The sequence below is a fragment of the Rhinatrema bivittatum genome, chromosome 5 (assembly GCF_901001135.1).
Source record: "Rhinatrema bivittatum chromosome 5, aRhiBiv1.1, whole genome shotgun sequence".
Lineage (NCBI taxonomy): Eukaryota > Metazoa > Chordata > Amphibia > Gymnophiona > Rhinatrematidae > Rhinatrema > Rhinatrema bivittatum.
The window spans coordinates 256,620,593-256,648,335 of NC_042619.1; the positions used below are offsets into that span (position 1 = coordinate 256,620,593).

The window sequence follows — 27,743 nt, forward strand, 5'->3', positions numbered from 1 at the left end:
TCTCTACAGCTTACCTTAACTTCAGGTAACACATAGTCCTTAAACGTAACAGGTCTTGGCATATGGTGGGTCTCTGCCTGCTCCCCAGGGCCTATTTAATCCTTCTAGGCCTGAGTTTGCACACTCTGGTGAAGGGCTCCTCCTTTCATCCAGGATTCCCCCTGGGTCTGGATCTTGAGGAGGAACTGGCAAAGACAGCTCTGCCTGGTTCCTTAAGGTATTCTAAGGGAGTTTCCTATAGACTCCCTCACAGAGCACCTAACAGTTTATGTTTCCAAGAAAGTACTGGGGGTGATCTGCATGGAGTGGAGGTTACCACTCAACCAGCCTATGCTTCCAAAAAGGCATTGGGGTAATCTGCAGTGGCAAGGCTGCCTCAGTAGTCCAAGCAGGCACTGAGGTAGTCTGCATGGAGCAGCAGTTATGACCCTAACATGGCTGGTTCAAGTTCCAAGAAGGCATTGTGGTAATTTGCATAGGTCGATCATGGTTAAAACCCATACTTCAATGAGCACAGGGGGGGTTGTTGAATGATTTGTACAGTGGTTTCACTAGTTCTTGTGACACTGTGCATTATTATAGACCGTGGTTATAAAACACGGTAGGGGACTTGGGTATTGGAAGAAGATGAAAAGGCATGAAGTGACCTACCAATAGAGGTTAGTACTTTAACAGCTTCTGGGCATGCTTGCGATGGATGTGGAGAGCAGTGGTGGGGAAAAGGGTTGAGAGGTTAGGTAAAAGGATAGGAGAGGAAGAGTGGAGATGGTGTTGTGGTGCATATGGGAATGTATATGTTGTCTATGTTCTCTGCAGACAGCAATGCAACGAGAACATTCACAGGTCAGGTGACTCCATTTTCTCACCCATGCATGTGGCTTTGTAGCAGCTGCTTCTTATCAGAGAACAGATGTTTGTGGTAACAGATTTCAATTGCCATTATAAAATCCTTAAAAAAATTATTTCAAAGGTGCCAACCAAAGCAGGAGCTGAGTTGACCTAGTTTCCTTCTTCGTGCAGCACGGTGGCCTAGTGTCACCCCAATGCATGCATAAAGCCATCGAGGCTTGATGCTATGAGTGGAGTCAGGAGGCCTGAAGGACAACAAGCATTGCTTGGGGCCCAGACACTGCAGCAGGAGTGTTCCCTTTAGTCCTGACCAGCTTGCTTGTGGTCTGAATCCTAAAGAGAGGAGGGTGATGGGGGGAATTGTGGCTGAATAATCAGTGCCCCAAAATGTTTACCACACACACACACACAGACTGTTATTGACCAGGCAACCTGAACAACACCAGGTAATATTCGCTAATATGCTCTGACTGTGAAGCCCTGTCTCTCACACTCCCACACACAGGGACAGACAGGCATAGGTGCACACGAGCTTGTGTGCAAGCTCACACTAGTTTGCAGAAGGGCATGCCAGAAACTCACACAAACTCACGCAAGTGTGCACGCGCTCACCAAAGCGTGCACAGGTTCCCACCTGTGCTCACATTGGATTGCACAAGAATTCGCACACACGTATACACACACACAGGCACAGGCCCCCAAACACAGACTGACAGAGGCATCCACACACAGGCACAGGTCCTCCGCACACAGTCTGTTATTGACCAGACTGCCCAACAATATAAGATGGTAATCCTTTTCTGCCGACCATGACATGTCTGCAGGAAGTGTTGGATGGCTCAGTGCCTAACTGTTCTGTGGGATTGATTGGCTGGTTTGTTTGTTTTCCCAAGTATTGTGGATTTTGGTATTTTCCGCTCTGAAAGTTAATAATTACTGCTAGGAAAATAATCACCGCTTTGCACACTGCAGGGTTAAAGAAACCTGTTAATCTTAAGGAAAACAACTCTCAGTCTGCTATGAACGGTGAGCTCCTTATTGGCTTTCGCAGTAGTAAGCTGCCCAGGCTTCATCTTGCATCCAGAACACCAGTGGTTTTATTTTTCCAGAGGAGCTGACCTTCCAGCTGCAGTGTGTAACTTTGTGCACATCCTATTGACCACACCAGCAAGCTAAACATTGTACTTAAAAGGGCAGAATAACTTAATCCAAGAGCAAAGCAGCAGAGTTCTCAGTCTTCTGACCTATGTCCTTCTATATCTTGCCAAGAAGACAGAGTGCCTGCATCTTCTGTGTTAATTACTGCTTGGGTCTCAGGCTCTTGCTGAGGGAGGAAGGTCGGGGCAGAAGAGACAGGATGTTACTGCACTATTGCTGGCTGACAGCACCCTGCCCATCACAGCTTTGTTTCGGGGGAATTGAATTGGATATGGTGCGGGAGTCTAGGGTTTCATACAAGTCAGTATTCAAAAGGATTTATTTGACTTGCTAAGTCCCAAACTAGGCTGGAAAAACCTGGCGTTGTCTCCCCACTAACCGGCCACATTTTAGTTGGGTAAAAGACATCCTACAAAAAAATTAGCTGGATAAAAAAGGGGAGGGCTGAAGATATTTCAAACAAACAAGCAAACAAAACAAGAGTGGAGGTACTAATGCCCCGAAGCTGGCCATACCCCTACTTACCTGATATTTTCTTGAAAATCATGATCCTCTCCTGCCCCTCACCCACCCATCCGCACCCTCTGTTCTACTCTCTCTCCACCCCCCACCCCCAGGTCCCCAAAAACCCAGCCAAAGCCGGGAGGATGGTAGTGTTTCCAGGTAAGGCACAGCCGTGCTCCTGGCTGGGGTTTTGGGGCACGGCGTAGAGGTTGAAGGTGGGTGGGTGGGGGATAGAGTGCAGGAGAGGCTTGGGAACTTCAAGAAAATATCATGGACGGGGCTGGTCTTGCTAGCACCCGCTGCTTTTAATATCATGGACGGGGCTGGTCTTGGGGTGCTAGCACCCGCTGCTTTTAATATCATGGACGGGGCTGGTCTTGCTAGCACCCGCTGCTTTTAATATCATGGACGGGGCTGGTCTTGGGGTGCTAGCACCCGCTGCTTTTAATATCATGGATGGGGCTGGTCTTGGGGTGCTAGCACCCGCTGCTTTTAATATCATGGACGGGGTTGGTCTTGGGGTGCTAGCACCCGCTGCTTTTAATATCATGGACGGGGCTGGTCTTGGGGTGCTAGCACCCGCTGCTTTTAATATCATGGACGGGGTTGGTCTTGGGGTGCTAGCACCCGCTGCTTTTAATATCATGGACGGGGCTGGTCTTGGGGTGCTAGCACCCGCTGCTTTTAATATCATGGACGGGGTTGGTCTTGGGGTGCTAGCACCCGCTGCTTTTAATATCATGGACGGGGCTGGTCTTGGGGTGCTAGCACCTGCTGCTTTTAATATCATGGACGGGGCTGGTCTTGGGGTGCTAGCACCCGCTGCTTTTAATATCATGGACGGGGCTGGTCTTGCTAGCACCCGCTGCTTTTAATATCATGGACGGGGCTGGTCTTGGGGTGCTAGCACCCGCTGCTTTTAATATCATGGACAGGGCTGGTCTTGGGGTGCTAGCACCCGCTGCTTTTAATATCATGGAAGGGGCTGGTCTTGGGGTGCTAGCACCCGCTGCTTTTAATATCATGGACGGGGTTGGTCTTGGGGTGCTAGCACCAGCTGCTTTTAATATCATGGACGGGGCTGGTCTTGCTAGCACCCGCTGCTTTTAATATCATGGACGGGGCTGGTCTTGGGGTGCTAGCACCCGCTGCTTTTAATATCATGGACGGGGCTGGTCTTGGGGTGCTAGCACCCGCTGCTTTTAATATCATGGATGGGGCTGGTCTTGGGGTGCTAGCACCCGCTGCTTTTAATATCATGGACGGGGCTGGTCTTGGGGTGCTAGCACCCGCTGCTTTTAATATCATGGACGGGGCTGGTCTTGGGGTGCTAGCACCAGCTGCTTTTAATATCATGGACGGGGCTGGTCTTGCTAGCACCCGCTGCTTTTAATATCATGGACGGGGCTGGTCTTGGGGTGCTAGCACCCGCTGCTTTTAATATCATGGAAGGGGCTGGTCTTGGGGTGCTAGTACCCGCTGCTTTTAATATCATGGACGGGGCTGGTCTTGGGGTGCTAGCACCAGCTGCTTTTAATATCATGGAAGGGGCTGGTCTTGGGGTGCTAGCACCCGCTGCTTTTAATATCATGGAAGGGGTTGGTCTTGGGGTGCTAGCACCCGCTGCTTTTAATATCATGGACGGGGCTGGTCATGGGGTGCTAGCACCCGCTGCTTTTAATATCATGGACGGGGCTTGTCTTGGGGTGCTAGCACCCGCTGCTTTTAATATCATGGAAGGGGCTGGTCTTGCTAGCACCCGCTGCTTTTATTTTTTCAATTTGAGGGAGTGGGGGGCTGCACTTATTTTAAAGTGTTTTCCGGGGTGAGGGAACTGAGCCAGAAGGCTCCAAAGTTTGTTTGTTGTGTTCAAGTTTTATTTTGCAGCTACTTAACTGGCTGTATTTTGAATATAGCCGGTTAAGTATCAAGTTATCTGACTACAGGTGACTGAATAGCTTGCAGACCTAACCGGTCATATTCAAATATAATGTTTGGGTTTGAACGCTCTCTGGCTAGAGGTAGCCAGAGAACATTACGCGAGTATATCCAGAGGGACCTTTATCCCGCTAAATATCGAGTTCTGGGACTAACTTTAGCCGGATAACTTGCCCGCTCGCTGGCTTTTCTGAATATTGCTCTCATGTTTTATATAATAGCCTTATATATTTTTTTTCCTGTGTCTGCCCTCCCCCCGTATGTGCTGTGCTGTGGTGTGTGAAGTCGGGGGCCTGTGGGGGTCTCCGTAAGATCATATGCAGCAGATCCTTTGGATGAGTCTTACGTTGGTCTGGCAGAAGGCGATTCTTCAGCTTTCCCCAGGCCCAGGGTGGCTGCTCAATCTTGACACACTCCTAGGCTTTCAAAGACTATTGGGCATGCTGGAGTATGCCCTCCCCTGGCTTCTCCTTGGATAAGATGCAGCACCTGTGGGATGGGAGGTTGAACCTTGGCATGTTTATTTGTGTGTGTGGGTGGGTGGGTGGGTGTTTTCCATCAGTAAACTGTGCTGTACATGAGTGAACAGAAAAGATGGATGAGAGAGCGGATCCCCCATTAACCCCACTAAACCTATGCGGAATATGGTACACATGCAACCGGTTTCTTGCCGAGAAAGCTGCAAGATGGGCTCTGATAATTGCCTTCTGTAATTGGAACAAATGGACGATTATGCTAATTCGTCCTTTGCCAGCCTGTGCAGGGAAGCCAAGCTAATCCATATTTGTCTTTGCGTTACCTTTATAGATTATTATGTGCTTACCCTTTGCTTTGCTTGACAGGGGCATTCTCATTTGGAGCAGCCTTGGTTTCTGGCAGGAAATTTTTTTTTTATGCAAGGAGCATTATAGACAGGGGTTTTCAAACTTAGTTCATGATACAAGCATTAGCGATTTTTCACAGGCTTCTAATCCTCACAGTGCTGCTATTTTGGGCATGTTGTAAGCAATTGTACAGCGTGCGCTGATAAGACCTGTTAGCGTGAATGCTAATGGCATCTAATCCCAGGCTTTATGGACCTGGGGTTAAACTCAATGGGCTATTTTAATGGGAATTGGAAAGTGGTCCAGCTTATCTTTTAAACCTTTCTTTTTTTTTCAAATGCTGGAGAGAGGTTTTGTGCTACTAAAAAAAAAAGCAAAAACAAGAACCCTAGAACTAATTGCACCATTTGTGACCCAATCCTGTAATGTTTTGGCAAGAAGATGGAAACAAAGCATTGAGGTAATCTGCCTGCATCAGCGGTTCAACCCCAAACTGCCTCGAAACATTCGGATTGTGCTTCCTACGAGAGCACCGGGGTTGACCTGCATGCATCAGCGGTTCATCCCCAAACTGCCTCAAAACATTCGGATTGTGCTTCCTACGAGAGCACCGGGGTTGACCTGCATGCATCAGCGGTTCATCCCCAAACTGTCTCGAAACATTCGGATTGTGCTTCCTACGAGAGCACCGGGGTTGACCTGCATGCATCAGCGGTTCATCCCCAAACTGCCTCAAAACATTCGGATTGTGCTTCCTAACAGGTCAATACAGTAAAGTGCGGCCGCGGTTACCCTGCTTCTAACCCGCTTTCTACTCACTTTTCGGTCGCGTTAGTCCAACCCGCGATGCACTATCCCCTTTAACCCATTCTTACCGCCTCTTTAAATCACCGGGTAACCCCTTCCGCCCGCGGCATATATATTAGATGTAAACGATAGAATTAGCTATTCCCTCCCATACAGTAACGCGCGTCCGGACTATCGCTTTTTTAACCTGCAGTTTTGCTGTGCATTTAACCTGCTAACTTACCGCCTACCCTTACCCCTGCGTTAGAGGCAGGGGTAAGGGTAGGCGGCAAACTTTCCCCCAGCCCCCGCTCACCTGCCCTGGCCGCGTCCATGGGTGCTGGTCTCCGGGGCAGCCCCAGTCCTCTCTCCCCTCCTCCTGAAGCAACGAAAGTGGAAAAAAGCAAAAAAGCAAAAAAAAAAAAAAAAAAGCGAAAAAGCGAAGAAAAAAAAAAGTAGCAACAAAGCGACTTACTTTTCTTGCAGCCATCCTCCGGAGATGGACATCGGTGGAGACGGACCGTGGCTCCCCTGCCTCCCGGAGGCAGCTGCCGGCGAAGATGGATGCCTGCACGGGCGAAAGCGGCTCCTGTGCGTGTAATTGGGCCGCTCAAGGCGTGACGTCACGACGTTTGGCGTCACTGCATGTGACGTCACGTCTTGAGCGGCCAAATTGCATGCACAGGGGCCGCTTTCGCCCGTGCAGGCATCCATCTTTGCCGGCGGGGCCACTTTCGCCGCCGGCTACCCCCCGGGAGGCAGGGGAGCCGCGGTCCGTCTCCGCCGATGTCCATCTCCGGAGGAAGGCTGCAAAAAAAGTAAGTCACTTCTTTGCTTTACACTTTACATGTCGTTTCACCAGTCCTCTATCCCCCCCTCCCTGCGCCTTGCTTCAGGAGGAGGGGAGAGAGGACTGGCAATCCCGAGCGTAGGAGAACCGTCCACTAACTGGTACAGTAAAATGAGTTGCGCGGGCCTAATGCTTCATGGACGCTTCTTGGACGCGGCTTGCATTTGCAAGCTATTTAAATACAGTATCGAGCGGTAGGTGAGCCGGACTGTGCGTGCGGCAACTGCGGGTGCGCCCGGCACTAACGCAGCTCTCCCTACCACTCCTTACTGTATCGGCCTGTAAGAGAGCACCGGGGGTGACCTGCATGCATCAGCGATTCAACCCCAAACTGCATCGAAACATTCGGATTGTGCTTCCTAAGAGAGCACTGGGGATGACCTGCATTGAGTTGCAGTTACAAACCTAAGCAGATTGCTGGGCAAACTGGAGAGGCCATTTCTCTCTTTTTCTGCCATCTTTTACTATGTTACCATATTACTCAGTTCCACTCTTTTGGGAGCCGATCTAATTTTGGTGATGTGCCTTCTCTGATAAAAACAAATATATATATATATATATTAGCTGTCTTATTGCTGATTTGATTGGCCATGAAGTGCAGCTCTGGCTATGGTGTTGATCAGTACTGCACCAGCTGCCAGATTTTGCTTTGCTGGTCCTCCCTCCCCTGGACCGCCCGGCCCCCCCTGCCAGATCTCTCCTGTGCCCAGGCCACCAGAGGTGATAAAAACTGTGCTGCTGGTGTGGACAAATGGTGGCATCCGAGTGAGCACATCCTGCACTTGAAGCACCTAGGTCTGGAGTCCAGACATGAACGAGGCCCATGTTTAACCCCCTGTGAGAGCTGGAACAAAGCCCCCCCCTTCCAAAACATTTGAGGGTCCGGAGAAAAGGATTGGTAAAGTGCTTTTCAAAACAAGCAGACCCAGAGCGCTCGGTGATACATCATTTTAATGTATACACCCAAGTCCATTCGCATTTGCATTTGATATGTTTAATGGCGTTTCCCTTATGTTTGATCATCATTCTTTTCAAATGCTGTGCAGCATGGCCATTTTTCATCTTCTTGCCTCAGTGTCCTGGTGAGCCGTGGATCAGCCCTCTCTCTTTCATGGAGTCTGTTCAGCCAGCTGGAAAAAAAAAGTACAAGTAAAATGAAGATGATGTCCCTAAGCGAAACGGAGAAGGTTAAGTAAGGAAACACAGCCAAAACTGTCCATTGAGAAAATAGAACTATGGATTGGATTTAGATTTTAGGTTTAATTACTCGCCTTTCAAAATCCATGCTCAAGGAAGTTACATTCAGATATAGTAGGTAGTTACATCCCTGCAGGTACAAATTACCATCTAACAGGGTCATTCATCAAAATGCGGACCCTAACACCCTAATGCATGTGTTATTATGCAGATTTCGAAAATGTAGTAGAGGAGTTTGGGCAGGGTTTATGAAAATGAGGGGTGTTTAATATTGCATGCCATGAGGAAAGACTAAAGAAGTTAGGACTTTTCAGCTTGGAGAAGAAATGTCTGAGGGGGGATATGATAGAGGTGTTTAAAATCATGAGAGGTCTAGAACAGGTAGATGTGAATCGGTTATTTACTCTTTCGGATAATAGAAAGACTAGGGGGCACTCCTTGAAGTTAGCATGTGGTACATTTAAAACTAATCGGAGAAAGTTCTTTTTCACTCAATGCACAATTAAACTCTGGAATTTGTTGCCAGGGGATGTGGTTAGTGCAGTTAGTGTAGCTGTGTTTAAAAAAGGATTGGATAAGTTCTTGGAGGAGAAGTCCATTACCTGCTATTAATTAAGTTGACTTAGAAAATAGCCACTGCTATTACTAGTAATGGTAACATGAAATAGACTTAGGGCCGAATTTTAAGACCTACGCATGGGCGTAGATTTGTGCGCACAACCCGGCGCGCCCAAATCTACGCTCAATTTTCTAACATGTGCGTGCCGAGCCCTAGGGGAGCCCCGATGGCTTTCCCCGTTCCCTCCGAGGCCACTCCAAAATCGGAGCGGCCTTGGAGGAAACTTTCCTTCTGCCTCCCCCCACCTTCCCCTCCCTTCCCCTACCTAACCTGCCCCCCAGCCCTATCTAAACCCCCCCTTACCTTTGTTCAATAAGTTGTGCCTGCCTCTGTGACGGAGGCCTCGGTCCCGTCCATGCCCTGCCCCTGGACCGCCCCACCCCGTCCTGCCCACTCCCCGCCCCTTTTTATAAGCCCTGGGACATACGTGCGTCCTGGGGCTTGCACGTGTCGCCGGGCCTATGCAAAATAGGCTCGGCATTTGTAGGTTTTCGGGGTTACACGCGTAATATACGCAAGTAACCCTTTGAAAATCCGCCCCTTAGTTTTTGGGTACTTGCCAGGTTCTCATGGCCTGGATTGGCCACTGTTGGAAACAGGATGCTGGGCTTGATGGACCCTTGATCTGACCCTGTATGGCAACTTCTTATGTTCATATGCATGTTTTAACGCCGCAAATAACTACACCTTTTTTCCCGGTGTATATCGAGAATCCCATTTTGGGGAGAGGGAGAGAGAGAGCCTTTGGAATGGCACCCATATTTGTCACCTGTTTATACCACTATAGCAGGGTGAACTAGTAACTCAAGGTGAGGTTTTGGTGGTGGTCTAGTGTTTGGGGGGGGGGGGCAGTTTTACATGCACAGTCAGATGTACAAACAGCACAGTAATTATCAGTGAAGATTTGATGTAATTTGGAATGAGGAAAGGTACATTAAGATGGGATTTCTACAGTGTCCTCTCACCCTAGCTTGATAGAACCCAGGTAGCAAAATGATGAATCTAGGCCTAAGTTTGTACCTGAGGCAATGGAGGGTGAAGTGACTTGCCCAGGATAACAAGAAGTGTCAGTAGGAGAATCAAGATTTTGAACCCTGGCTTCCTTAGTTCTCAGCCTGCTGCTCTGTGAGATCACGTCTCCATTCCAGGGCATTGTAGAAGTACATACCATTTGACTCCATTTAGGTATTTTTCTTTTACATATTAAACTAAGGGACACAGAGGCTAATTATTTTTCCATAGACAAATAAGGGACAAACCACCTAGGATATCTGGCCATGAATATTTGCTAGTCTTTTACTATTGAGTTAATTTTTAGATGTCGGGATTTCCGCTATGTTCTTGCTTCTTCATATACGAGGACTGATAATTAGCATTTTTCAGTTGTCATCTTTGTCTTGTATTTAAGGATGCGTAAAGGAAGAAGAGCTTAGCTGTGCTTAGGTTGACCCTACACACGTTCCTCAAGTTAGCAGAAACACGGCCCCCACCACCAGAAGACTGTTAAAGATGATAATTCCAGGAAAAATAGAGCAATACAAGAGTGGGTCTAATTTTTTGCAAAATTAGGTATTATACCAAAATGCTTTAAAGTACAGGTGACTGAGATGCAAGGGAACATCACATTTTCATTAGCAGGATACAGATATTTACATATCAAAGACTGATTATTAAAAAAAAGTTTTATTTCTATCTGGTTATTCAAATGTTTTGATTCCCAAAGATGGTTTAAAATACCTGTGCAAGAATCAGTTTGCTTTCCATTAATCTCAATTGTGTAGACATTCAATGGACATTTTTAGCCTTTGATGTGTTTGAAGGACTTTGACAACAGCACATGTAGGAGGTAAGTTTGAAAAGGATTTGCGCATGTAAAACTGCTTTTTGACAATTGCTATTTTTATGCATGTGAAGGCAATTATGGATGAATATCATGAATGTTATCAGGATAAGAGATTCCAGCAAGCCTTTTATCATATGAGTAGAACTGTTTGGCAGGGAGGAATTCATTTGAGTTCTGCCCGATTCACTAAATTCTGCAGCTCTAGGCCATAGCCATTGGCCAAGCCCTGCTTAAAGTTTGTAGAGCATTATGGAACCAAACTGAAAAGCAAAGGCATCTGGGTAACCTGCCTTGCCAATCCACAAACAACTGGACAAATGAAATGTAAAGACATCTTACCCAACAACAGACTTTAAGGATAAATGTAAACCGAAAGCTAGACCAGATAAGTAAAAACATGTCTTTGGTGCATTGGTAAACTATTAGAGCAAGATATCTCAAAGATCAAAATAAGCTTTAAGCAAATTAAATAAACTGTTACTGTCAATGAAGTTTCACAAGGAAGACACAATATTTCTCACAATGAGAAAATGCCAAGTCATTGCAGAAAGAACTAGCCTGTCGGAAAGGCTGGTAAACTTTGGAGGCTGGCAAGCCAATTTTCAAAACTTGGTGAGCAGCAATTTACATGTGTAAGTTGGCTTTCTGAAAAATTGCCTTCTGTGTGGTTAAAAATACATGCAATGTTTCAAAGTGGACATAATTTAAGTGGCATTAAGAAGCGTTGTTCCCAGGGGATGCATTTTGGTCTGAAATTGCACCTGTAGACTGTATTTTCAACTCTCTCTGTGTGTTGTTTGCCATAAAAAAAAAAAACCTGCAGAAAAAGCAGATGCAAATATCCACGGCTGCTTTGTGCTGGCAATAAGGTTCAGAGCAAAAATTACAGGCACACTTTGACTTTGAAAATTGGGGCAGTCCAGACTTTGTCCCAAAATGCATAGTTTTGAAAATTGCCTTGAAAATAGATTGTAAGAGACTCACAACCAAACAGAGTTGCAAGAGAGAACCTAAGGAATCCATCAGGAAAGAGGGGGTGCAAAGGAAATCAAAGATGGAGCAGAGAGAAATAATCCATCAGGGAAAGAACAGAATAGAAATCTTGCTTGAATAGTAATGAGTAACACTAGACTGACCAGTTGTGACGCCCCTGTAGAGACGTTCTCTGGTGCTGGTGAGAATGCTCTTTGGATGTAAATACTTAGATGTAATGAGAATTAGTTTCTATATCTAATATGATGGTCTGTGAGCCTAATATTATGGAATAAATGTGTAGTCTGTGTTTCTAAAGCTGTCATCTATTTATTTTAGTACCTGGGATTGCAACTAGTATACTCAGGGCAAAAAGATCCTGAATTTATTGGGCATTTCTGGTAATGCACCCATTTACTATTGTCCAGACTTTTCACACTTAATTTTCTCCTTTCCAAACCTCCATATTTCATCCTTTTTTGAGGGGCAGTTAATAACATAGTAACATAGTAATGATGGCAGAAAAAACCCAAAATGGTCCATCCAGTCTGGCAAGCAAGCTTCGCAAGGTAGTAACCGCCGCTCTGTGTAGGTTACCCCCATGTTTCTCTTAAGAGTAGTAACTGCCGCTCCGTGCAGGTTACCCCCATGTTTCTCTTAAGGGTAGTAACTGCCGCTCTGTGCAGGTTACCCCCATGTTTCTCTTAAGGGTAGTAACCGCCGCTCTGTGTAGGTTACCCCCATGTTTCTCTTAAGAGTAGTAACTGCCGCTCCGTGCAGGTTACCCCCATGTTTCTCTTAAGGGTAGTAACTGCCGCTCTGTGCAGGTTACCCCCATGTTTCTCTTAAGGGTAGTAACCGCCGCTCTGTGTAGGTTACCCCCATGTTTCTCTTAAGAGTAGTAACTGCCGCTCCGTGCAGGGTTACCCCCATGTTTCTCTTAAGGGTAGTAACTGCCGCTCCTTGCCGGTTTAGCTTTTTTATTTATTCCCATCTGGGAAACACATATGTCAGGGGCTTCGATATAGGGGTGGTCTGGGGGCAGGGCCAGGGGCGGGGCTGCGGTCCAGGGGCAGGGCCGAGTCCTCTGGCACAGCGGCCTGTGCCGGGGGATGGGGCACCGGCAGCCGGCCAGCGCGCGCAAGTTACGCCTGCCTCGGGCAGGTGTAACTTTTGGAACAAAGGTAGGGGGGGGGGGATTTAGGTAGGGCTGGGGGCGGGTTAGGTAGGGGAAGGGAGGGGGAGGCGGAAGGAGGGAACAGAGGAAGGCTGCGCAGCTTGGCACACGCAAGTTGCACAATTGTGCACCCCCTTGTGCGCCAACCCTGGATTTTATAACATGGGCGCGGCTGCGCGCGCCCATGTTATAAAATCAGGCGTAGATTTGTTTGCGCCGGGTTACACGAACAAATCTACGCCCGTGCACAGGTTTTAAGATCTGCCCCACAGTGTTTATCCCATGCCCTTTTGAAATCCTTCACAGTTTTAGTCTTCACCACTTCCTCCAGAAGGATATTCCAGGCATCCACCACCCTCTCAGTGAAGAAATATTTCCTGACATTGGTTCTAAGTCTTCCTCCCTGGAGTTTCAAATCGTGACCCCTAGTTCTACTAAATTGTTTCCAATGGAAAAGGTTTGTTGATGACCATGGATCATTAAAACCTTTCAAGTATCTGAAGGTCTGTATCATATCATCCCTGCTCCTCCTCTCCTCCTGGGTATACATATTCAGGTTCCTCAACCTCTCCTCATAAGCCATTCAATGGAGACCACCCACCATTTTGGTCGCCCTTCTCTGAACCACCTCCATCCTGTCTCTGGCTCCTTTGAGATACGGTCTCCAGAACTGAACACAGTACTCCAGGTGAGGCCTCACATAGGACCTGTAAAAGGGGATTATCACTTCCCTTTTCTTACTAGATATTCCTCTCTCTATGCAGCCCAGCATTCTTCTGGCTTTGGCTATTGCCGTATCACACTGCTTCATCGACTTCAGGTGGTTAGACACTATCACCCCAAGGTCTTTCTCCTGCTCTGTGCACATCAGCCCTTCAACCCCAACGCATATAGTTCTTTTGGATTACCACACCCCAGATGCATGATTCTGCATTTCTTGGCATTGAATCCCAGCTGCCATATGTTCGACCATTCTTCCAGCTTCCTTAAATGCCGTCTCATTCTCTGTACTCCTTCCAGTGTTTCCACTCTGTTGTAGAGCCGCAAATAGACAAACCTTACCTTCTAACCCTTCTGCAATGTCGCTCACGAAGATGTTGAACAGAACCGGTCCCAACACAGATCCTTGTGGCACTCCACTTAACACCATTTTCTCTTCAGAGTAGGTTCCATTTACCATCACCCGTTGTCTTCTATCCATCAACCAGTTTGTAATCCACGCCAACACTTTGGAGCTGACTCCCATGCTTCTCATTTTGTTGATGAGCCTTCTGTGTGGGACTGTATCAAAAGCTTTACTAAAATCCAAGTAAATTACATCGAGCGCTCTTCCCTGATCCAGTTCACTAGTCACCCCATCAAAGAACTCAATTAAATTCGTCTGACAGGACCTTCTCCTGGTGAATCCATGCTGCTTCTGATCAAGCAACCCACCGGATTGTAGATAGTTCACTATCCTTTCTTTCAGCAGCATCTCCATTAATTTTCCCACCACCGAGGTGATGCTAACCGGCCTGTAGTTTCCAGCCTCTTCTCTGCTCCCACTCTTGTGAAATGGGACCACCGCCACTCTTCTCTAGTCATTAGGCACTACACCCTTTTCCAAAGATCTATTGAACAGGTCATGTAGCGGACCCACCAGCACATCTCTGTGTTCCCTCAGTATTCTGGGGTGAACCTCATCAGGCCCCATGGCTTTGTCTACTTTCAGTTTTCTTAGCTCTTCCCAAACATTATCTTCCGCAAATGGAGTTTTGTCTACTCCACCCCTTTCTACAGTCTTGATAACAAATGACAGTCCTTCTCCAGGGTCTTCTTTTGTGAACACTGAACAGAAGTATTTGTTTAATATTTCTGCTAATTCATCATTTCTCTCCACTCACTGATCCTTATCCCCTTTCAATTTCACTATGTACCTTTCTCCTTTCTCGGATATATCTGAAAAATGTCTTGTCACCTCGCTTTATCTCCTTGGCAATCCTTTCCCTCTGCCTGACTTTTTGCTTTCTTGATTACTTTTTTCGTCTCCCTCAGTTTCACCAGATAATCCTCCCTGTGTTCCACTTTTTGGGATTCTTTATATTTCTTAAAAGCTGCTTTTTTTGCTTTTATTACATCAGCCACCTCCTTTGTGAACCAGATTGGTTTCTTATTTCTCTTACTTTTCTAACATACAAATGTGTTGCTTTTGTAATTGCTCCTTTTAGTTTGGCCCACTGTTGTTCGACTTTGCCCAGTCTTCAAGTTCTGCCTCCAGATATTTCCCCATTTCGACAAAGTCTGTTTTTTTTGAAGTTCAAAACTCGGGTCTTTGTGACACTTCTCCGGATCCTATTTGCAATATCAAACCATACTGTTTGATGATCGCTGGTGCTGAGGTGGACACCCACCCGGACATTAGAGACATTATCCCCGTTAGTGAGCACTAGGTCAAGTATAACTTCATCCCTTGTGGATTCCATTACCATTTGTTTGAAGAGAGCCCCTTGCAGGGCATCTACTATCCCTCTACTTCTGTTAGATTCTGCAGAAGGGATTCTCCAGTCCACGTCTGGCAGATTAAAATCACCAACAATCAACACTTCCCCCTTCTTTCCCACCTTTATAATGTCTTTGATCAGATCTCTGTCTAGTTCTTCCGTTTGAGTCGGAGGCCTGTAAACTACTCCAGTAAAGATGGATGTACCTTCATCTTTTTTTAGGACAGCCCATAATGCTTGTTCTCTACCCCTCTTTCCTTGCAGTTCACTTGCTTGGATATTGTTTTTGACATAAAGAGCTACTCCTCCCCCTTATTTGTCCTTTCTGTCATTCCTTAACTAGTTATAGCCCGGTATGGCCAAATCCCAGTCATGAGAACCCGTGAACCATGTCTCCGTGACAGCAACATCCAAGTCTGCCTCCACCATTAAGGCCTGCAGGTCTGGGATTTTATTGCCTAAACTGCGAGCATTTGTAGTCATAGCTTTCCAATTTTTCTCCCTTGCTATGTTGCACTTCCTAAGAACCTTTTCTGTTTTTTTTGTGCTGATTGATTATGTTATTTTCCCTTTGCTTGACCATCACAGGTCTTTTTCTGCCAGAACCTACTGTTATCCGACTGATTCTGGGTTTTCTAATCCTGGATGTCTGATAACTCTGTGGGAGTGGGGGTGGGGGTTGAGGTACAGGTTGCTGTAAACTTGGGGAAGGTGGGTGCCTAATTGTCACATGTCTAGTTCTACCTGAGCCCACTGTAAAATAGTTTTCCCTGGGATTCTGTAACCGCTGTGGGAGATGGGTGACAGATGGATGTTTCAAGGAAGGGGTGTTTAATTGAATCCTGGCCAATTGCTCCCTTAGATGGATCAGCTCCATTTTAATTTTGGACATCTGAAGGCAAAAGGGACAGCCCTTGGTTCTCCAAATGATAGGCCTTGGGACATAAGCACCACAATTGTTGCACTGAATTAAAGCCATTCTCTCTGATTAATTAAAATCCTAAGGATAAGGTAAGGTATGGTTTGTCCCTAGCAAAGATTTTTAATTTAATAGGTATTTGAACTAAAAGTATGTGTTATCCAGTAAAGATTAATAGGCAGAGAATGCAAACCAAATTAACAATATGACAGTATAAGTTATATCTAGGCTGTAAGGAACTACTAGGTAATTGGGGATGAGGTAATGGAAGCTAATTATCTAGGAGACCAGGGAAGAGTATATACTAAAGTAATCCAGGGGTGGGTGGGACCGGAGCACGAAAAGTAAAAGGCTTTCATTCTACAACACTATGAAAAAAATATGGAAGCACAATTTAAGGCTTTGGACAGTCTGTATGCACTAAAGAACTGATTTTCAAAAGCATTTACACACTTAAAAATGGATTTTACACGTTTAAATGCACTTTATGGGTGTAAATGGGCTTTTGAAAATTGCTACAATATATGCCATTGAATTGTCAATAGGCTTTACCCATGTTAAGTGCACTTAACATGGGTAAATAACTTTTGAAAATTGCTGCGATAGCATGTTACATTTACTCGCGTAACTCCTTTGAAAATTCACCTGTAAGAGGGTCGTTTTCTAATTGTCCACATTAATGCAAAGTCATGGGGGGTCCCTTTTTATCTGCGGCTTTTGCTCCACTTTTCAAAATTAAAGTACATGCTTACTTTCACTTTGAAAATTATTTCAGGAAAACGCCCCATGCACATGTACACCTGGTTTTTGAAAATTCAAATATATATATGCAAGTGTAAGCCCTTTCCTCAGCGCTGCCCCGGGAATGATCTCTTCTCACTACTGGTAAAGTTACGCATACAGTGGCACAACACCACTAAATTTACTAGCACACAGGGATGGCAATTTGGAAATGCTTTCAAAGTTACCCTCCTGCAGAGCAGTTTTCAAATCTGTTTACCTGGCTAAATTAGTTTTGGCTGCAAATTGACCCGAGCCCTCCCCTCTGGTGCCCAGATGAAAGCAGGCACTGGGTTGTCACAGGATGAGGGCACTTAGCCAAGTTCTGAAGAGACATTCCCAGGGGCGAGTTTAGGTTGGGTGGAAAAGAGCATGTGTACTTGCCATTTTCAAAAGTACTTGTGCTATTTTAATTAATTTATTTATAAACATTGGATATTCCGCCTTTTTCAAAGAATGCTCTGAAGGCAAATTACAATCAAATTTAATTTAAACTTGATACTTGTCAGCCGCCACCTGCACAACTGGCAAGTGAAAAATACATAACTTTTAGTATGCGTACTTTGCAGCTGCTGATTTTCAAAGTGAAACAATGTGGGGTAGATTTTCAAAAAACGCGAATAGGCGTACTTTTGCTGGCGCATCAGGCGCAAGCAAAAGTACGCTGGATTTTAGTAGATACGCGCGGAGCCGCGCGTATCCACTAAAATCCTGGATCGGCGCGCGCAAGGCTATCGATTTTGTATAGCCGGCGCGCGCCGAGCCGCGCAGCCTACCCCCGTTCCCTCCAAGGCCGCTCCGAAATCGGAGTGGCCTTGGAGGGAATCCTCTAACGCCCTCCCCTCACCTTCCCCTCCCTTCCTCTACCTAACCCACCCGCCCGGCCCTGTCTACACCCCCCCCTTACCTTTCTCCGGGGATTTACGCCTCCCGGAGGGAGAAGTAACTCCCCGCGCGCCAGCGGGCCTCCTGCGCGCCGGGCCGCAACCTGGGGGCGGGTACGGAGGGCGCGGCCACGCCCCCGGACCGCCCCGGGCCGTAGCCACGCCCCCGGACCGCCCCCAAAACGCTGCCGACACGCCCCCGAAACGCCGCGACGACCGGGCCCGCCCCCGACACGCCCCCCTCGGAGAACCCCGGGACTTACGCGAGTCCCGGGGCTCTGCGCGCGCCGGTGAGCCTATGTAAAATAGGCTCACCGGCGCGCAGGGCCCTGCTCGCCTAAATCCGCCCGGTTTTGGGCGGATTTAGGCGAGCAGGGCTCTGAAAATCCGCCCCTGTGCGTGCTTTCACTTTGAAAATTTACTATACTGTATGAGGGCTAAAAGTGACTGTGTACACTAAGAGGCGGATTTTCAGAGCCCTGCTCGCGTAAATCCGCCCAAAACCGGGCGGATTTACGCGAGCAGGGCCCTGCGCGCCGGTGAGCCTATTTTACATAGGCTCACCGGCGCGTGCAGAACCCCGGGACTCGCGTAAGTCCCGGGGTTTTCGGAGTGGGCGTGTCGGGAGGCGTGTCGGGGGGCGGGGTCAGAGCGTGCGGCGTTGCGGGGGCGTGTCGGCAGCGTTTTGGGGGCAGGTACGGGGGCGTGGCTACGGCCCGGGGCGGTCCGGGGGCGTGGCCGCGCCCTCCGTACCCGCCCCCAGGTTGCGGGCCGGGGCGCAGGAGTCCCACTCGCGCGCGGGGATTTACGCCTCCCTCCGGGAGGCGTAAATCCCCCGACAAAGGTAGGATGGGGGTTTAGACAGGGCCGGGCGGGTGGGTTAGGTAGGGGAAGGGAGGGGAAGGTGAGGGGAGGGCAAAGGAAAGTTCCCTTCTAGGCCGCTCCGATTTCGGAGCGGCCTAGGAGGGAACGGGGGTAGGCTGCGCGGCTCGGCGCGCGCAGGCTATACGAAATCGATAGCCTTGCGCGCACCGATCCAGGATTTTAGCCGATACGTGCGACTACGCGCGTATCTACTAAAATCCAGCGTACTTTTGTTTGCGCCTGGAGCGCAAACAAAAGTAGGCTATTCGCGCTCGTCTGAAAATCTACCCCTAAGGGGTGGATTTTAAGAGCCCTGGGGCGGATTTTAAGAGCCCTGCTCGCCTAAATCCGCCCAAAACCGGGCGGATTTAGGCGAGCAGGGCCCTGCGCACTGGTGAGCCTATTTTACATAGGCCTACCGGCGCGCGCAGACCCCGGGACTCGCGTAAGTCCCGGGGTTCTCCGAGGGGGGCGTGTCGGGGGCGGGCCCGAACCGCGCGGCGTTTAGGGGGCGTGCCGGGAGCGTTTCGGGGGCGGGCCCGGAGGCGTGGTTACTGCCCGGGGCGGCCCGGGGGCGTGGCCGCGCCCTCCGGACCCGGCCCCAGGTCGCGTCCCGGCGCGCAGGAGGCCCGCTGACGCGCGGGGATTTACGCCTCCCGGAGGGAGGCGTAAATCCCCCGACAAAGGTAAGGGGGGGGCTTAGACAGGGCCGGGTGGGTGGGTTAGGTAGGGGAAGGGAGGGGAAGGTGAGGGGAGGGCAAAAGGAAGTTCCCTCCGAGGCCGCTCCGATTTCGGAGCGGCCTTGGAGGGAACGGGGGTAGGCTGCGCGGCTCGGCGCGCGCCGGCTATACAGAATTGATAGCCTTGCGCGCGCCGATCCAGGATTTTAGTGGATATGCGCGGCTCCGCACGTATCTACTAAAATCCAGCGTACTTTTGCTTGCGCCTGATGCGCCAGCAAAAGTAGGCCTATTCGCATAGTTTGAAAATCTACCCCTAAGGATGTGCATTCATTTTTAACGAATACACAAAATGTAACTAATGAGACCATTTTCAGTTCATTCCAAATGGAGTGAAACTAAAATCGCCTTCTATGAAAATACCCCCAAAAATTTGGGGTATTTTTTGAATTGATTGCTTAAAAAAGGGCCTTGGTACTGAAACCTAGGCCTGGACACACCTTGGTGCCAATGTCTAGGCCCAGCACTGCAGACCGTTTTTTTTAGTGCACTGAATATAAAAATATCAAAATATTTTGGGGTATTTTCATAGGCAGGTATTCTATTTTAAGTTCGTTCTATTCAGTCACTGGGCCTCTTGACTGGGCCTAGGCCTCATTTGTTGGCCGTAGTCATTTTTTGGCCCAGTATGTCTCAGCCAAGGCTGCTAGAGACCTATTGTTTTGGTTTGTTTCTGGGGGTGGGTTTCTATGTAAATTTCTTTTCAGTATGGCCAATGAACCGAAATGAAAACAAAACTAAATGAAACAAATCCAAATGAAACAAAAAAATGAACTGAATCAAAAATTGCGGCTACACATCCTTAACGTACACTGCAAACGGCAGGCTATTCAACAGTTCCTCCTAAAAGTTGGTAAATACTGATCATGCAAGCTGCTGAATCAAGGGCCATCTTTGTGAAAGGCTTTTACTGTAAGCATTGAACTCCTCTGGACACATGGCTGAAAGTAGATGATATAAAACAGATTCCATGAATGCTTTCCGTGAAAATGAGCTGAAAACAACTGTTGCAGAATTTAAACCAGGGCTTCCCAAACCTGTCCTGGGGACCTCACAGTCAGTCACATTTTCAGGATAAGCCGTGAGGAATATAATACAAAGTAGCCGAAGTCCTCAGAAGTATTTTATTAAAAAGACAATATTCCAGTAATGCCCGAATCAACATTTTCAGGATATCCAGAATGAATATGCATTTACATATCATGGAGACTCCATATATGAAAGTGTATCTCATGCATATTCATTCTGGAGATCCTGAAAACCCGACTGGCCATGGGATCTCCAGAACAGGTTTGGGAAGCCCTAGGTTAAACCGTGCATTAGCAGGTTTCCCAGTAGAGGGTACCTGCTATTAGTCAATAAACTCTACCACAGTAAGTAGCATATCAGTGAAAGTGTTAAGGCTGTGCAGACCTGCTTAAGCAGAACACCCCCAAAATATGTTTCATTTTGTATCGTTTCCAATCTGAAATACAAACAATGAAATGTTTATTTTTTTTTTATTCATATAAAAGCTTTTTACTATACCACTAATCGGTTTTGCGCATGGTAAAACTGGAAAATCAAAGCAAACATACAAAAAACCTTTTTTTTTACATGCATACACCTGGAAAAGAACTGAGGTTTACCATGTACCAGGGCAAAAAAGTTATGTTATATCAGTTTGTTATAATAAGTTTAAAAATCACCCAGAAATATGTTATTACACATAAGGTTGATTTTTGAAAATCCAAATTAGGAAAGAAATGTATTTCCACCATTTAAACAAGAATCCCAGCATGGAAGTCACTTCTGTAATTAAAAGAGGGATAATAAGGAAACATGAAATGAATCCCAAGGCAAAGATTTGCACAGATGTACTTGCAGAGGAAGCATGTTGTCTGTGTATGCATGTTCAGCACTCAGGAGGGAGAATCCCGATGGACAAAACCACTGAGGCCTGCCCATTGGATATGCAACATTCAACATAGTAATATAGTAATGACAGCAGAAAAGGACCAGATGGCCCATCCAGTCTGCCCGACAAGTTTCTTATGGTAGTGTCTGCTGATCTGTGCAGGATACCCCCATGTTTCTCTTGCTCCGTGCAGTTACCCCTAAGCCTTATGATAAGGGTAGTAATATTTAAAATCAAAACCAAGCAGCTATTAAACCCATAACAAATTACTGCTAGAAACATCTTTACTGGATGAGGAGCCTTCTTGATAATTCAGAAAATGCTGCCTGACATTCTTTGCTTTGGGACTTGGCCATATAAGCCATCCTGTGCTTTCTCCCTTATGTCTGCATGTCAAGCCCCAGACCATGAAAGTCAGGGCACATGTTGGCTGTTGTCTGTATCCAGTTCCCTTTCCCTTCTCTCCCCCCTCCCCCCCTGCCGTCAAAGCTGGGAGCAATGTTGCAGTTGCATCAAAAGCATCAAAGTTCTTGATTGAGGGTAGTAATACCCATGCCTTCTGTTAAGGACAATAACTGCTGCTCTGTGAGAGTTACCACCATACACCCTCTTCATTTCTGTCCTCTAGCCTATAGGGATCCATAGTATTTAACCCATGCTTGTTTGAATTCATTGACTGTTTTCTTCTTCACCACCTCATCTAGAAGGGCATTTCAAGCATCCACCACCCTCTCAGTGAAGAAATATTTCCTGACATAGATTCTGAGTCGTCCGCCCTGGAGTTTCATTTCGTGACCCCTAGTTCTTCTATTTCCTTTCCAATGGAAAAGGTTTGAAGTTTGTGCATCATTAAAACCTTCCAGAGTATGTATATTTAGATCTTTCAGCCCTTTCTCATAAGTCTTCCAATACTGCCTCCATCCTCTCTCTATCCTTTTTTGAGATATGGACTCCAGAACTGAATACAGTACTCCAGGTGAGGCCTCACAAAGGACCTGTACAAAGGCATTATCACCTCCTTTTTCCTGCTGGTTATTCCTCTCTCTTTTCAGTCTAGCATTCTTCTGGCTTTAGCTATTATCTTGTCACATTGCTCCACCATCTTCATATCGCCAGATACTATTACCCCAAGGCTTCTCTCTTGGTCTGTGCACATCAATATTTCATTCTCCATCATATACAGCTCTTTTGGATTATCACTCCTGAGATGCATGACTGCACATCTTGGCATTGAATCCCAGCTGCCAAGTTTTCAACCACTCTTCAAGCTTTCTTAATCAATTTTCATTCTCTTTACTTCTTCAGGAATGTCCATTCTGTTGCAGACATTTGCATTATCCGCAAATAGACAAACTTTATTTTCTAACCCTTCCACTATGTCACTCACAAAGATATTGAATAGAACCGGTCCCAAATCCAATCCCTGTGGCATTCCGCTTAATATGGTTCTCTCTTCAGAGTAGGTGCCATTTATCATTAATGCTTTTTCCTATCAATCAACCAGTTTGTAATCCATGTCACCAACTTGGAGCTCACTCCCATGCTTTTCATTTTATTCACAAGCCTCCTAGCTGGACCGTATCAAAAGCTTTGCTGAAATCCAAGTAGATCACATCGAGTGCTTTTCCTTAATCCAATACTCCAGTCATCCAGTCAAAAAAATCAATAAGATTGGTCTAACAGGACCTTCCCCTGGTGAATCCATGTGGCCTTGGATCCAGCAAGCCATCTGATTGTAGATAGTTCACTATTCTTTCCTTCAGTAGTCTCCATTAATTTTCCCACCACCGAGGTGAGGCTAACTGGCCTATAATTTCCAGCCTCCTCTCTTACCACCCTTGTGAAGAGGGACCACAACACACTTCTCCACCACTCCCGTTTCCAGGGATCTATTGAGCAAGTCTTTCAGCAGACTCACCAGCTCATCTCTGAGCTTCCTCAGTCTCCTGGGGTGTATCTCATCCGGCCCCATGGCCTTGTCCACTTTCAGTTTACTTATCTCATCCCATACATTCTATTCTGTAAACAGAGTTTCATCTACCCCATCCCCATCTATGGTCTTGTCAACCAACAGGGGTCCTGCATTTGTTTAATATTTCTGCCATTTCTGCCATTTCTTCATCTCTGTCCACACATTGCTGCTCGCCACCTTTCGGTTTCACTATTCCACTTTGGGCCTTCCTTCTTTCTCTGATATATCTGAAAAAATGGTTGTCATCTCGTTTTATCTCTTTGGCAATCCTTTCTTCCACTTGATCTTTCTCTTTCCTGATTTCTTTCTTCGTCTCCCTCAGCATCATCAGCTATTCTTCCCTGTGTTCCTCTTTTTGGGATCCTTTATACTTCCTGAACACTGTTCTTTTTGCCTTTATTTTGTCAGCCACCTATTTTGAGAATCAGAATGGTTTCTATTTCCTCTTACTTTTGTTTACTTTTCTAACATAAAGATTTGTTGCCTTTGTAATAGCTCCTTTTAATTTGGCCCACTGTTCCACTTACCCATTTTCTCCCAGTCTTCCAGTTCATCTTCCAGGTACATCCCCATTTTGACAAAATCCGTATTTGTGAAATTCAAAACTCGGGTCTTTGTGTCATCTCTCTATTTTGAGGTAGATTTTAAAAAGCATTTATTCGAGTAAAACTGGGTTTTTCTTGAGAAAATGCACTTTACTCGAGTAAGTGGGCTTTTGAAAATTGCTACAATATATGCCATTGAATTGTCCATAGAATTTACTTGCGTAAGTGCACTTTACTCGAGTAAATGGCTTTTGAAAATTGCTACAATAGTAGCTACATTTACGCATGTAACTCCTTTTGAAAATTACCCCCATTCTGTTCGCGATATCAAACCATACCATCTGATGACTTCTGGTGCTCAGGTGGGCACCTTCCTGGACATTAGAGACATTATCCCCATTAGTGAGCACTAGGTTGAGTATCACACCCTCTCTCGTGGGTTCCATTACCATTTGTTTGAACAAAGCCCCTTGAAGGGCACTCACTATCTCTCTACTTCTTGTAGATTCTTCAGAAGGGATGCTCCAATCCACATCCAGCAGATTAAAATATACAATGAGCAACACTTCTCCCTTCTTTCCAACCTTTTGGATGTCTTCAATCAGATCTTTGTCCAGTTCTTCTGTTTGAGAAGGAAGCCTGTAGATCACATCAGTAAAAACGGAAGCATCATCTTTTTTTAGGATGGTCCAAAATGCTTCTTCTCTACTCCACGTCCCTTGCAATTCATTTGCTTGGATATTTTTTTGACATAAAGAGCTACTCCTCCCCCTTTTCTGTCCTCTCTGTCCTTCCTAAACAAGTTATAGCCCGGGATGGCCATATCCCATGTCTGTAACAGCAACAGTGTCCAAATCCACCTCCACCATTAGGTCCTGCAGGTCTGGAATTTTATTGCCCAGACTACGAGCATTTGTGGTCATAGTTTTCCAGCTGCTCTTCCTAGTTGCCTTTTCTGTTTTTTTGAACTGATTGATTTTGTTACTTTCCCTTTCCACTTCCTATATTACTTGGGGGTGACATTCCAGTTTCACTGGCCACCTCCTGCCACCCCACTTCCTAGTTTAAATGCTTGATAATGCATGATCTGAATTTCTCACTTAGCATCCTCTTTCCTGCCACAGATATAAATAGGCCATCCTTACCATATAACCTTTTATTGCTCCATACACAACTCCAGCCTCCAATGTATCCAAAACCACTTTATTTACACCAGGTTTTGAGCCAGGAATTGATATTGGGCCTTTCCTTTCCTTTTCCATGAACAGGTAAGTCTTCCAAACAGGCAATAGTTTTTGCCATGTGTCTGATCTTCTTCCCTAGATTTTGGAAGCCATTCTGTACTTTATGGATACCATTTCTAACGTGGTCATTGGTCCCAAGATGGATGATAACATTGGTATCAGAGTCCCTACTTTCTTCCATAATTGCTTTGACTGTCTGGTTGGTATTTCTACTGGCTGAGGATCCTGGAAGACATTTAACTGTCCCCATCAAAGTGTGTTCCCAAATTGGTTCCTCTGATGACTGTCTCCCAGCATAAGAAGCTTCCTTTTATGACATTTGATCCTTTGGGAGGGTTTCTGGGTGTGTTGAGTGTCTACTTTCCTTTCAGACATCACTTCGTATTCTATTGCTGGGGCTTCTTCATTTTCCAATGAAGAAAAGGCGGTATGCAAGGGTAACAGCGGAGAGAGAGGGTGTCTCTTCATCACGGGCCTTATTCTGCCAGAGCCCACTGTTATCCAATTATTCCAGGGTTTCTGAATCTTGGATGTTGGACTTCTCTGTTGGGAGTGGGGTGGATAAGATGAGAAATTGGGATTAGCACGTAATTGCGGTTAATCAGCAAAGCCATTTTTTTCAGTCATTCTCTTCCAGTGCTATAACCAGTGCATTCCCACTTTTGTGCCTGCAGTGCCTTCATCCTCTATTAAGGCATTTGGCTATAACTATGAATATGCCAGTTGCAGACCAATACCGTCTGTCTCCAGCTAACCAGAATGACTGATTATACTGGAAGGAGAGCTTGCCCTTCTGGCATGCCATCTAGTTGGCTCTTCGTGGATTCCTTTTACAGGTTTGTTTATAAACTGGAAAATCCAGAGAGCTGCAAACCATCTGCAGCTGGGCTGTACTTGAACAAATGCCTAGAGCCAATCCATAAACTCATTATTGCTCAGCCACTAGCCTCACCACAAGTTCCAAGTTGAGGTTATTCGCCTGAACTGAATGGTACAAGGAAGAGTAATTGCTTGACTTCAGGGAAAAATCCAGACTATTGAGAGTTCATATTTAGAATAAGATATTAGTCTTGTTCATGCAGCAGGTCCACTTGATTTTGTATGTTCTGTTTGTTCATCCCGTCAATGATTGCATGAACATCGTCTTAATAGTGTTTGTTAGGAGTCCTATGTTGTGAATTAGGTACACTCTGCTTTCAAGACAGTTTTGCCATAGATATGAAATAGAGAAATCCTTTTTTAAAAATTAAAAAACTAACTAAAGAACCACTTTAAAATGGTTTTTCCTTTGGTTGCTCAGTGTAGGTGAGCATTGTGAGCTCGTGTGTTTGAGCATGTTTAATACAGAGAGTTCAGGGCACAGAGGAGGACTTGTCAGTGGTACTTGATTTACTTTTTTTTTTTGTTTGTTTTTTCTGTTTGAAGATGTGGTCCTTGTGTGCTAGCAGCATAGCCCACAAGCTTCAGCTTGTACACACACTGGGTTTGCTCTCAGGGAGGATAACTTTCAAACAATTGCTCACGGTGGCATATATGCGGGTATATGGCCGCGCACATATTTGCTATAGTATTTTATAATACGAGCATGTGATACGTGTATGTTTAATAAAATATACGTAATTCTACCACGCAACATAGTACGTAGGCTTACGCACAAATACATGCAATGCATTGAAACCACATATATCAATGGATTGAATGCGCTTACGTTACTTACCTATTTTAAATACTGTAGATACGTGCATATATTTTATGCCTGAAAGTAAACTAGGACTTGCGAGAGTCAGGATTTACATGCATAAGTCAGCCAATTTTAAAACATGCGCACATGTGAAAATTGGAAATTAACCAGTTTACCAATTAGTCAACCAGTTCGCCCAGTGCTCCTCCAGCTTATCAAGACCTTCCTAGTTCTTCAACCTGAATTTCCTCCCAGTCCACCCAGACCTTCCACCCTGTCAGTAGCTTGCAATAAACAGTTTTAATATCACCAGATAATTAACAGGTGTAAATATATATGAGGAAGTTGGAAAATGTACATGCATATGTGTTTCTTAAAATAGCAACTTACGTACGCAACTGTTAGCCCCACCCTGGAACAGCCATAAACCATCACTTTTTAAACATGCATATATATGCGCACGAAAATGAACATACGCACGTATTTTCAACTTTTATAAAATATGGAATACGTGTGCAATGTTTTGAAAATTCACCAAAAGTTAATAGTTAAGATGAATAATATTAATTTGTATTTTTATTCCGCCTTTCATGACTTTTCAAAGTGGATTACATTTAGGTAATGTAGGTATTTCCCGATCCCCAGAGGGATTTGTACCTGAGGCACTGGAGGGTGAAATCACTTGTACAAATCAAAGGGAGTGTTGGTGGGAATTGAATCCTGGCATCCCTGGCTTGCAACCTGATGCTCTAACCATCAGGCTGCTAAGCTTGCATTGTCTGTTTCATTACAAGCAAGCAAGCTTTTGAAATCTGCTAAAGGGACTTATCCCTCATTGTGCTTTAGTCTTTTTCCTAATGTCCTCCTCCTCTCTTTTTTTGTAGAACACATCCATGTGATTCTTATTCCCCTGTCTGAAGGGTAAATGAACATGTTGCATACAACCATGGCTTAACTGAGTAAAAGTGAATCAATAAGGATCAAGGGCAGGATCTGTACAAAAGAGCAATGATAAACCTT

General features: G+C 45.9%; 1 protein-coding gene across 1 annotated transcript in view; it reads left to right on the top strand.

The window, feature by feature from the left end:
• The window catches only part of UNC5D (unc-5 netrin receptor D), a 549,276-nt gene that overhangs the window by 394,368 nt on the left and 127,165 nt on the right, over nucleotides 1-27,743 (top strand).